The 13439-nt window shown below is 40.7% G+C and overlaps 1 protein-coding gene across 1 annotated transcript in view; it reads right to left on the bottom strand.

The window, feature by feature from the left end:
- Positions 1-11690, bottom strand: part of TM4SF19 (transmembrane 4 L six family member 19) — a 31738-nt gene extending 20048 nt beyond the window's left edge. Inside the window, exon 1 of the mRNA XM_089683529.1 lies at positions 11554-11690. The gene's annotated coding sequence lies outside the window, so the exon portion shown is untranslated. The remainder of the gene's footprint in view (positions 1-11553) is intronic.
- Positions 11691-13439: the final 1749 nt, after the last annotated feature.

Raw genomic sequence — 13439 nt, 5'->3', positions numbered from 1 at the left:
GATTTCAGTTATGTTTTCCAAAGGGTGTGCAACCAAATATTAAGTTAAGGGTGCCAATACTTTTGTCCAGCCCATTTTTGGGGTTTTGTGTGACATTATGTCATATTTGCTTTTCTGCCTCTGTTTTATATTTGTTCCAATACATACAAAGGGAATAAACATGTGTATAGCAAAACATGTGTTAATGCAATACCTTTTTTGTGTGAAATACTTGATTTTCAGGAAAAATATCAAGGGTGCCAACAATTTCGGCCATGACTGTAAGTACATAAAACAAATAATCTCTAGTGTTTCAGAATTACCTTGGCCACATCCCCCTCTTCTGGGCAATCATTGACACTACTGGCTTTTATAAAGTCTACTTTAACCTACTACTTACATACATGTATTTATTTATAATTTTCACATAATAAACCTATACATTCACATAATATGGTTTACTTTACTAATCCCTTCAAATTATACTGGAGATGCACTCCCATTCCTCTCTCACTGACCCTAGGTTCACACCTACGCGTTTTCCACAGCGGTTTGCATTTTGCAGAAACATTCTACAGTCCATTTAACATAATTTCCTATGGGACACATTCACATCTCTGCGTTTTCACCTAGTGCGGTTTTTGGAAAGGGTTAGGGACTTTTTTGAATGCAAAAAGTTTTGGTTCTATAGACTTCAATGGAAACGCTGCAGAAAAGCATGTAGTGCGTTTTTGCAGCATTTTTGCCACTTTTTTATGCGTTTTGCATTTTAAATCTGCCTAGCAACAAGAAAAAAAAAATTGAAAGAAAAAAGCAAAACGCATCAAAAATGCATGTGCAAAAAGGCAAAATGCAACACAAAACGTATTGCAGAAATGGCTCAAACACAAACTGCATAGGTGTGAACCTAGCCTGAGGGCCAGTTCACACTATATGCATTTCAGTTGCTTTTTTTCTGCATCCAAAATGCACAGAAAGTAGGTTATATGGTTGTCAAATATATAAAAATTCCTCCTGCGCTCAAGGGAAGTAGTGCCTATGAAGGGGAATGTATGTCTATTAGGTTTGTCATTTTGTTTTCTCCCACTCCATTCTATATTTTGTACTAACATGTTGATTCATTGTTTTGTATTATACCCAGAATGAGTTAATGAAAATATGCTGTGTCAGTTATGTGTTATAGAATTATACTCCCAATATATTTTATCTTAGCTTAGCTTTGGTAGAAATGGAGATTGTATCCAATTATTTCTTTATACTAACAGCACCTGTTTCTGTTATGATATAATTAAAAGTCAAATACTTCTGTCCCATGGGAAAATAATTGTTGGATACTTGTAACTGATTTCAAGGCCTGAGAAAGTCATGTTCATAGCCTTGACAAGTATCTAGCGAGATTCTATTGTATGTAGTAGATAAGTGTTTTAGAAACAATTTAGAAACTTCTTTATTGTTGGGAAAATGAAACCCCGCTTCTCATCACTTTTCAGAATTGACGTCAATGTTGTCTTTTTGTATTCAGCCAATCAATTACTGACAACTCAGCTTTTTGATACTCTGTGCCCCCCACCTTTCTTTTTTATGTTATATTAATTTTCTTCCCGCTAATAAACTTGAGAGATTAATTTCACCTATCACTGTGTGTATGTCTTTCTCTTCTGAGGTGAAGTCAATCTTCCCGACGCGTCGTACCTTCAACAGGACTAAAAAGACTAAATAGCCAGGGGCTATCGACAACCTTTCAATTGGAGGTCCCACCGAGATCGGGAGGTCAACCCGTTTGCGGTCACCCGGTAAGATAAACAAAATCTGTCTGTCTGTCCGGCTGTCCGTGGGCTCTGACTTAACTCTCGATCTCTGAACTGTGACAGGAGTATTCCGGGAATACTTCATTGAGTCTCCGGGAGACTCAGATAAGGAAAGGTGATTTCTGTAGACGGGGTCTACATTTCAAATACCTAGACGGGGTCTAGGTTAATTACAGAGTCTTAACTAGTCTGTTGAGGGTAACCAACTTTCTTTTCTTTGCTTCTACTATCAAATGCATACAGTATAAGATAATTTGTTCATGCAAAAAAAGTGAACCCGATTGGTAAGTGAACGGGTCAAAGTTATTGAAATAGAGTCAATATTTAAGTTTTTATTGTCTATCTTTTGTTGAGAGTGATAAGTGGTTATGTGTCACTAGGCCCACTCCATACTGTCAGCTCCGTACTGTCAGAATATATCTTTCTTTCTCCAAAGAGGACGTGAATTTTTTATTGCAGCACAGCAGCAAATCCAACCCACAGCCTCATCCCCTGTCCCAGTCCAGGACGCTGTGGAAGACAAACCTGAACCCCCACCCAAGGAATTCCTGATTCCACACAGAATGAGGAAACCTTTTTCTGCTGAAGGATTAAAAGAGATATCAGGGTCCTTATTAGTAGACTTGGCAAATAAAGCAGGAATAGATAAAATTTTCAGTCCCGGACAGGCAGGTAGAACCAGACACAAAGTGGCAATATCCATTTCTCACTGTAGGAGACATGTTAATAATTAAATGTTTAGAAATAGAGGACATTGACTGTGTTACAAAACATTGTTCTGTTGGTGTTTGACGTTCCATTTTTTTACAGCCATACCGTCTGATGCTGAATGTTTTTCAGTAATTGATTTAGCAAATGCATTTTTTAGCGTCTTTGTTGATGCAGAGACACAGCCCATTTTTGTTTTCTGTTTAATGCCTCAGGGTTTTTGTAGATTTTTCGGTAATCTACACAACTGTTCTCCAGGCCACTCTGAGGGAGTGGACACCGGACTATGGGTCAGTCCTGCTGCAGTACGCGGATGTTATCTGCCTCTGCAGTCTCACTAAGGGGGCCGGCCTGAGGGATGGGGGGAGTTTGTTGAAATGCCTTTTTGAAGGTGGACACAAAGTGTCAAAGAAAAAACTACAATGGTGTAAAACAAGTGTTGAATATCTGGGTTTTGTGCTTACAAAAGGAGGAAAGGAAAGTCAGTCCAAAGAGAGCTGTGGCTCTCCTGAAACTTGCCCGCCCACAAACCAAGAAAGACATGCTCTCCTTTCTTGGAGCCATTGGTTACTGCCACCAGTGGATACCTGACTGTTCCTATTATGACAAGTCACAACCCAGGAAATGTCAGAAATTGTTAAGTGGTCAGATGACATGGTTGATGCATATGTGTATTTGAAAAATGTAATGGTAACTGCCCCAGGCCTTGACCTTCCTGATTATGTAAAAATGTGTATGCAAGGGACAATTGTAAGACCATGGCTGGTGTACTCGCCCAAGAGCACGGAGGCAGACTTCGCCCTGTAGTTTTTTTCTCACAAATGGTGCCAGTTCAGGTCCAAGGCATGCCTGTGTGTCTCAAAGTGTTGGCATTTTACGTTATGGCTGTGGAGATGTCTATGTTATTCACCTTAGGACACCCCATGATATTGCACACTACACATAATGTAGCTATTTTACTAAGAAATATACACATTCAGCACATGTTCTCCCAACAACTCAGCGGATATGAGGTTATCTTGATGAGCAACCCCATGTTGCATATCAAGTATAACAACTCAGGTCTAGCAATGATCCTAAAGGCATTGTTGGGTCTCAGATCGTTAAACGATTTAGGACCCGAGGCTCATGACTGCTTCAAATCCATTGAGGCTAATATTTCACCCAGACTAGATTTATTAAAGATTCCAATTCCAAATGCTGATGTTGTTTTCATAGATGGCTCCTGCACTAGGCCAAATGACAAATCCCTTTTTCAATCAGCCCAGGCTGCTGAATTGATTGCTTTCACTAAAGCATGTGAACTGTACAAAGATCAGTTTGTCACTATTTACACGGATTCTAATATGCCTATGGAACAGTGTATGACCATGGTGTATTATGGTTTCTCAGAGGCTACATAGGAGCTGATGGGAAAAAGATTGCCCATTCCCAACTATTAGCCAATTTGCTCAAGGTTCTCACACTTCCCAAGGAACCTGCTGTCATACACTACAGAGCACATACCAAAGGGGACGATGATATAACAAAAGGTAACGCTCTAGCAGATTATGAAGCAAAAAAGGTAGCTCAGTAATAATTTGTTTTACTGCAGATGCCCACTTTATGCCCCATCTTCCCAGATGATTCCCAATTGATCACAACTTTGTAGCAGTCAGTTTTCACAAAGGAGCTCGATGACTGGTGCTACCCTATTTTATAGAAGAATCCAAAGACTGGATTGATCTGCAAAGAGGGGAAACCTTGCACCCCACGGTGTAATGCCCCGATATACATTGCACAATACCATAGGATAGGGCATATAGGATAGAAGGCAACCCTAAAACAACTCCAAAAAGATTTTTATATCATAGGAATGGCGGAGTTAGTACAAGATTATGTGAAAAGATGCATCGCATGTATCAGGAGTAACCCAAACAACCCAAATAAAGCCATGCATCAACACCTGCCTTACCCCACAACACCTTTTACACATTTTCAAATTGACTTTACACACATACCCAAACCAAAAGGGAGGACAACAACCAGCTTGTGTGGTCACAAATGTGTTTTCCCGATGGCTAGAAATGTATCCCACAAAAAGAGAACGATATTATCCGCAAGTTTCCGTTTTTTTTACAGGAAAATACCTACACGTTCCAGGCCGGAGATCGTATTGTGGTGAAACAGCTGACGAGAAACAAGAAACAGCAGGATTTCGCCTATGGACCAGAAACTACGGTTGTAGCAGTAACCAAAACAGCAGTTCTCACTGAACATAGTCCTATCTGGATCCATGCTTCCAGAGCGAAGCTGGTCAAGAAAGGCCCAGGACCAGACCCAAGGAAAACAGGAAAGGAGGTACTAACGGGGGCAGAAAGCCCTGACCTCGAACAGGACAATCAAGGAAAATGGGTACTAACGGGGGTAGAATACCCTGACCCTGAAGAAGATGAACTGTTTCCGCAATTGTGGACCATGGTTCTGCCATTTTCTCCTGATCATACTGATTTTGTTGGCACCTAGCCATGGTGAAGTGGTGATAATACAGGACTCAGGCCACACCATATTGTGGTATAATTCATCAAATACTGAGGTTGTCACCTTCATTATTAATTACTGCCAAAGTGTACAATGTTCCCATAACTCCCACTTACTCTGGATGTATAATATGTATCATACTGCACATGATGTTAGCTATGTATATATAGATACCATAGAGGTACCAAGAGGGGTTCCAGATAAATTCAAGGCCAAAAACCAAGCAGCAACTGGATATAAGTCTATATTTCTCATTGTTACCGTAAACAAGAACATTGATGGATAAATTATATTTATTACAATCAACAAAGATTTGTTAATTATACTAGGGATGCCCTAAAGGGAACTGCTGAACAATTAGAAGCCATTTCACAGATGACATTCCAGAATAGGATAGCCCTAGATATGATTCTAGCTGAGAAGAGTGGTACATGCAAAATACATAGACATGGTAGACATTTGTTGCACTTACATTCTAGACAACACAGGACCAAATGGCAAAGTCACATTAGCCATAAAGAAACTTGAAGACTTGTCTATAGAGTTTAAGAAGAACTCCAGCTTAGACAACTTTTGGGATCAGTATTTTGGGTGGTTCACTAGCTGGAAACAGACACTAGTGCAGCTTGCTATTGTTATTCTGATTATATTGATTACCATAGGTTTTGTGGTTTGATGCATCCTCCCGTACATTAAGAAGCTTATGAACAAAGGTATAGGTATGACTATGTATGCAAAAGTGATCCAAGAACAAACTGCCCCATTGAACCCAAAACCTAAAGAGTACCACAGTTATCTAGCCAAATATAGAAAGAAGCAGAAAAAGAACTATGTTGTATAAGGGAGAATAAAAATCATATATGTAAATAATGATTTTAAGAGGGGATTGAAGGGGAATGTATGTCTATTAGGTCTGTCATTTTGTTTTCTCCCACTCCATTCTATATTTTGTACTAACATGTTGATTCATTGTTTTGTATTATACCCAGAATGAGTTAATGAAAATATGCTGTGTCAGTTATGTGTTATAGAATTATACTCCCAATATATTTTATCTTAGCTTAGCCTTGGTAGAAATGGAGATAGTATCCAATTATTTCTTTATACTAACAGCACCTGTTTCTGTTATGATATAATTAAAAGTCAAATACTTCTGTCCCATGGGAAAATAATTGTTGGATACTTGTAACTGATTTCAAGGCCTGAGAAAGTCATGTTCATAGCCTTGACAAGTATCTAGTGAGATTCTATTGTATGTAGTAGATAAGTGTTTTAGAAACAATTTAGAAACTTCTTTATTGTTGGGAAAATGAAACCCCGCTTCTCATCACTTTTCAGAATTGACGTCAATGTTGTCTTTTTGTATTCAGCCAATCAATTACTGACAACTCAGCTTTTTGATACTCTGTGCCCCCCACCTTTCTTTTTTCTGTTATATTAATTTTCTTCCCACTAATAAACTTGAGAGATTAATTTCACCTATCACTGTGTGTATGTCTTTCTCTTCTGAGGTGAAGTCAATCTTCCCGACGCGTCGTACCTTCAACAGGACTAAAAAGACTAAATAGCCAGGGGCTATCGACAACCTTTCAGCCTATAAATCAAAGCAGCCAACACTCAAAACTGATACCTTAACAGTGACAACAAAATCCTAAAAAGTGCATAAAGTGCTTCAATGGGTTTAGGGAAATCTAAAGACACCCAGATATCCCTAAACCCATGCAGTACACCCAGGTATGTGGTTAGAAAGTGTGTTTATGCTGTTTTAAACGTGAGTGGGCAATTTTTACTTTTAATAAAGGAGATTTATACATTTAACTGCTACACTATGGAGGATCTTTCTTTCTCACCATGGTTTTTGGTGAGAAACATATCTGGCAGATATACCTTTCCTGAGAGGTCTGGAGTAGCATATGTAATACCTGAAGAGAGGAACCACAGGTGGAATACTACCAACCAGGATTGGAGTAGGATCCAGGAGTGATTCTGAAAGCAAAGTGGTCCTTAGGGTCACCTAAAGGAGGGGAGGTGAGGGGGCAATTTAGCCACTGAGGATAAGTGTGCTGACACGTTCACGGTTATCATCACCATTGTCACATTGCATGATATATTGCAGTTTGAAAATACCATTCTTCAAATGTTCATGGACTGATAGAGACTTTATATATTTTTGTGTGATTTTTTTGTGTGTGATTTATGTTTGGTCACCTTGGCACTTATCAGTTGTATGATTATTACCCTTATTATATGGGTTCTTTCATTGTTTATTAGGGGGTTGGTAATATTATTATTTATATAGGAGAGGAATTTCACTTATGCTTAGTGTGATTTTTTGCACATATTATAGGTAATTTTATGACCATTTGTCACACTTGTTGAAGCACTTTATTTATTTATACACATATTTTTTGTCACTCATTTATTGAGGCATAGTTGCTTGCATGTGTTTGATTTATATTTACTGTTTAGCGCTGCACTATTTTATGAGGATTTTATATGGTTGTCAATGGCATAGTTCCCATCAGTGCTTGCAGTTCCAGTTGCAGAAAAAAAGTAGAGCAGGCTACATTTTTTGCTGCACAGAACTGTACTGGAACGCAGTAAAACACATTTAAATTGCACTGGACTGCACCAAAAAAGCACTGGAATGCACATGTCTCTATATGAAATTGAAGAAAAAGAGAGAGGGAAAAATGAACTGGACTGCATAAAAAACGCACTGGAACGCATCAAAAACACATCAAAAACGCACTGGAACGCACATGTCCCAATTTCAATTGAAGAAAAAGAGAGGAGAAAAATGAATTGGAATGCATACAAAACGCACTGGAATGCATCAAAAATACATCAAAAACGCACTGGAACGCACATGTCCCTATTTCAATTGAAGAAAAAGAGAGGGGAAAAAATTAATTGGAATGCATAAAAAAACGCACTGGAACGCGTAAAAAATGCATCACAAATGCACCGCAACGCGCCAAAAACGCACATGCAAAAACGCATCCGGAATGCATCTGGACTGCGTTTCTATAGTGTGAACCAGCCCTGAGAGCATTTCATCTGTCTAGCACAGATTTAAATACTATCAATGAAAATTGATTTACACTTTTGTTCAAAATAATAGCAGTCAGACATCACTAACCTGATCAATCACTGTTTTTGGTAGAAATGATATTTCTACATGGCAAATAATTGACTAGCAGGTGTAGCAGAGTAATAGAAATCCAAGAGACCCAACAGTCATGACATGCATGCTGATGATTCTGTGTAATTGAATCAGTAATTGAAAGGGGCATGTTCAAAATAATAGCAGTGTGGAGTTCTATTAGTGAGGTCATTCATTCTTTGAAAAACAGGTGGCAATTATTGCCCTTATTTAAGGAAGGAAGGCAGCAAATGGTGTACATGCTGGTTACAGTGCATTTCTCTCTGAAATTCTGAGGAAAATGGGTCGTTCCAGACATTGTTCAGAAGAACAGCGTACCTTGATTAAAAAGTTGTTTGGAGAGGGGAAAACATATAAAGAAGTGCAGAAACTGATAGGCTGCTCAGCTAAAATGATCGCAAATGCTTTAAAATGGCAACCAAAACCTGAAAGACGTGGAAGAAAGCGAAAAACTACCATTCGAATGGATAGAAGAATAGCCAAAATGGCAATGGCCAACAATCAGCTCCAGGAAGATCAAAGAATGTCTAAAGTTACCTGTGAGTACTGTTACAATTAGATGACACCTATGTGAAGCCAAGCTATCTGCAAGAAGCCCCCGCAAAGTCCCACTGTTGAAAAAAAGACGTGCTGAAGAGGTTACAATTTGCCAAAGAGCACATTGACTGGCCTAAAGAGACATTTTGTGGACTGATGAAAGTAAGATTGTTCTTTTTGGGTCTAGTGGCCGGAGACAGTTTGTCAGACGACCCCCAAACACTGAATTCAAGCCTACAGTACACTGTGAAGACAGTGAAGCATGGTTGTGCAAGCATCATGATATGGGGATGTTTCTCATACTACGGTGTTGGACCTATTTATTGCATACCAGGGATCATGGATCAGTTTGAATACATCAGAATACTTGAAGAGGTCATGCTGCCTTTTGCTGAAGAGGAAATGCCCTTGAAATGGGTGTTCCAACAAGACAACGACCCCAAACACACCAGTAAATGTGCAACATCTTGGTTCCAGACCAACAAGATTGACGTTATGGAGTGGCCAGCCCAATCCCCGGATCTTAATCCAATAGAAAACTTGTGGGGTGACATCAAAAATGCAGTTTCTGAGGCAAAACCAAGAAATAGAGAAGAACTGTGGAATGTGGTCCAATCATCCTGGGCTGGAATACCTGTTCACAGATGCCAGAAGTTGGTTGACTCCATGCAACACAGATGTACAGCAGTTCTTAGAAACAGTGGTTATCAAGGGCGGACTGACAACTCATGGGGCCCCCGGGCAATAGGGGATCATGGGGCCCCTGTCTCCTTGCCCAAACAAAAAAAACCTATGAAAAAGGTACCAGGAGCATCTCATGGGGCCCCCTACTGACCTCAGGCCCTCGGGCAGTGCCCGAGTTTCCAAATGGTCAGTCCGCTCCTGGTGGCTATACAACTAAATATTAGTTAAGTGATTCAAAGGAAAGCAAAATCTTCAGACATTTTTCAGTTTATATAGTGAATGTTTGAGTTTATAAAGAAGAATACAAACACTGCTATTTTTTTGAACAGTCTAATATTCACTTTTCTTCAATTTTTTTAGAGGAACAACACAAATTTGATATATTTTTCTTCATGTTTTGATTTGGAATAGAATGTGTAGTGTTCCCAATGCATTTGTGTGTATGGAAATAAAAGCTATTAGAAGGATTTTGTGCTTTATTCACTTTTTTCAACACACTGCTATTATTTTGAACACAACTGTAAATGCTCTAAGAAAAAGTATGGGCTGTACATGTACTTTATTAAGCAGTATATACTACTAAACATTTATGCAGAAAGAACATAAGTGTATGCAGTGCAGGGAGATTCACTATCTATTGCCAGATGATTTCAGGCAGTGGTATGTTTACCCCAGGGGGTATTTCGTACAGATTTCAGGTGTTACTTCTCATGCCTAAAGTAGGTTTATTATATCAGCATAATATTTTGGCAAATTATACAGTATACCATATACAAACTGCTCATGATGAAGTATTTTAGTTATTTAAAAACTGGAGCAGCTGTGCATAGTAACCAATCAGCTTTTATCTTCAGCTTGCTCAGTTACTCTTTAAAAATTAAATATAGAAGCTGATAAGTTGCCTTAGAGTCCTATCCCACAAGGCAGACCCGTTTAGCGGATCCGCTTGCTCAGTGGGGGATCTCTCCGCTAATCCCCATGGAGCAATCGGATGACAGCTCTGTGTCTGCTCTGAAGCAGCGGAGCAAGCGGATGACAGCTCTGTGTCTGCTCTGCAGCAGCGGATGACAGCTCTGTGTCTGTTCTGCAGCAGCGGAGCAATCGGATGACAGCTCTGTGTCTGCTCTGCAGCAGCGGAGCAGACACAGAGCTGCTCGCTCTCCTCAATGGGAGGTTGGATGAAAACGGACCATTTGTCCGTTTTCATCCAACCTGATCCAACAGATGCAAGGGGAATTGAATCCCCATCTGTCTCTTTTTGGCGAATCGGATGTCAGCAGGTGTAAATGAACACATCTGTTTACACCAGCCTCTCCATAGAGGAGAATGGAGGTTCTGATGGGGTCCGCCTGAAAAATGTGAGGGCGGAACACGACCAGAATGTCCATGTGAAAGAACCCTTAGTAATTTTCCTTCAATGGATAGTTTGGAAAACAGGTATTTACAATTAGGGCTTGTTCACATGTGTTCTCTGATGAGTGATCAACATTTGATCAGTCTTCAGAAGGCATTTCAAAGGTGGTGAGGAGATGTTATGTTGTCTCCTCACTGCCTGATGTAACCCTGTAAATGCATCACATTGCACACAATTGCGATGTGGCCCTACATTATTCAGCTGTGGCAATGAGTCCTAACCAGAAATGTGGTTGAATTTTTGCTGCAGCACGAAGCACAGCATGGCAGCCGTGGTATGTGTACAGACCTATGTGACTGCATGCCCAGGTTCAGGTGGACAGTTGGGTGACTCAACCACCTGGTTTTCCTTACCTCTATCTGCACGTGTGAACGTAGCCATCAAGCAGGGGCGGACTGATAACTCATGGGGCCCTCGGGCAATAGGGGATCATGGGGCCCCTGTGTCCTTGGCCAAACTCAAAAAAGCCTATGAAAAAGGTACCAGGGCATCTCATGGGGCCCCCTACTGACTCCGGGCCCTCGGGCAGTGCCCGAGTTTCCAAATGGTCAGTCCGCCCCTGCCATCGAGGGTGCTGGTTTTAAAAAGGCATAGCTGAGATCAGACAAGCCACATGAAGGGTTACTTACTAAACACTACTTTGTAGAAGGTTTGGGAAGAGCAAGTGTAGGCAAGATGCTCCATGTTATTGAATAGTGAGCACAAAATGTTATACCAACAAATATATCTCATCTTACCTGTGCGATGAAGCTTCTTCTGTACTAATTGCCAGGATGGACCGTCTGGAAAGTATTAGAAGCAAGTTTTCAAAATCCCAGAGAATCACAGTGTTTCAATGACTTCCCCCTAACGCCTTCATATATGCATCAAGACCCAACCACAACAGCCAAATTTAGCCAAGAAAGAGGAATCTTAATGCTGTACTCATGCAAATGACAGGACTGTGAAAAAGTCACGAGTATGGATGAGAATGACATTCCTTTATAAAGTAAAGCTTTGAATGCTTTAGAATTTGCTGGTACTTATAATATACTTGGCCATATACAGTAGCACATCTCTGTGAACCATTTTTAGGCCCCTTTCACATGGGCGGACTCCGCAAGCAAATCCGTCTGCTCAGTGGGGGATCTGCTAAGCAGGAGGATGACAGGTCTGTCTACAAAACAAGGAAAGAGAGGGTACACAAGCCTACTGCATTACCTGAGAGGTAACTGTATTAAGTTCAAAGGAGATATACTGTATATACTCACATACGAATATAGTGACAAAGGCGCATCAGTATCCAAAGCAATCACGTCCCCAGGTCAGCTCCCAAAGCACAAGAAGACCCTCAAATGGCTGACGCATTTCGAGGGGCAATCCCTTCTTCATCAGAGCCAGTCATTTTCGCCCCTCGAAACGTGTCAGTAATTTGAGGATCTTCTCGTGCTTTGGGAGCTGACCTGGTGATGTGATTGCTTCGGATATTGATATGCCTTTGTCACTACAGTCGTTTGTGAGTATATATCTCCTTTGAACGAGTCCTTTGGGTTGCAGCGAGTCCTTTGGGTTTCCCCTAACCCTTAGAGAGCAGCAAGGCTGGATGTTTTTAAGGAGCTGAAATATTTCCATCATTGAGTGCAGGAGATGTTCTTCTTGCTCTTTGGATGACGAATCCCTGCCTGTTCTGCTTATGCACAGACACAGCCTGCTGTCCTCTTTGGGCTGTCAGATGTAAACGGACTGCCTATTTGTTTACATCTGACTGTCATCCGATCCGTTAGATGGATGGAGAAAGGATTCCCTATCTGTCTGTTTCTATTGGATCGGATCAGATGCAGGCGGGTGTAAACAGACACGTGTCCACCTCTCCATAGAGAACAATAGATGGTCCGATCGGGTCTGCTTGAAAAACGGACAGAATGTTCATGTAAAAGGAGCCTAAATGGTCCATCTATATCAGGGGGTAACTAGATTTCTAGCAGCCAGCCGAATGAGTGATAAAAACTATTGGAGTTCTCTATCCACAAAACCAGGTGGATGGCGGAATCCCCCTCATTGGGACATTGTATGCTGACTGTGGGATCTGCAGCTGTCAGTATACGCTGATCAGTGACTTGTAAGGGGTGGGTGGTGGTTGTTTGTCATGTCCTCCATGTTTAACTCCTCGATGGATGCCAAGCAAGGGTCACATGAGAGACCTACCCCGCGGTAGGTTCTTCTGAGCTACGCTAGGCACCTTGTAAGGGTCTCTCTCTCTACTTCGCACACATGGGGTACCTTTGCTTTAGTGCCATTTTCACCAATGCCCTGGGACAAGGATGAGGTCAGGGAATACTCGACCTTAAGGTGGGCCTCTACTCCTAGAGATGAACGTACATTGTGTACACTTGCACAACAACTGTTTTCCAGTTAATTCTCGGTTCCCTGTATAAATGTACAGTTGTGACCAAAATTATTCAACCCCCAATGCTGTAAAGGGGTTTAGGGACTATAGTGTACATTTGGAATTGTATTCAGAATCAAATCCTACAAGGACGTTGTAACTACCCAAATGCAACTAAAATGACATCAATTGTTTATGTAATACAGTAGTAAATGGTTCTTATGTGGTTTCTTCATTGCCACAATTATTCAACCCCTT

The sequence above is a fragment of the Staurois parvus genome, unplaced genomic scaffold (genome assembly GCF_062004578.1).
Source record: "Staurois parvus isolate SC_StPar_1 unplaced genomic scaffold, SC_StPar_1.0 ptg000312l, whole genome shotgun sequence".
NCBI classification, from domain to species: Eukaryota; Metazoa; Chordata; class Amphibia; order Anura; family Ranidae; genus Staurois; species Staurois parvus.
The sequence above is the reverse complement of the archived record's forward strand: the minus strand, read 5'-3'. Positions and strand labels throughout refer to the sequence as shown.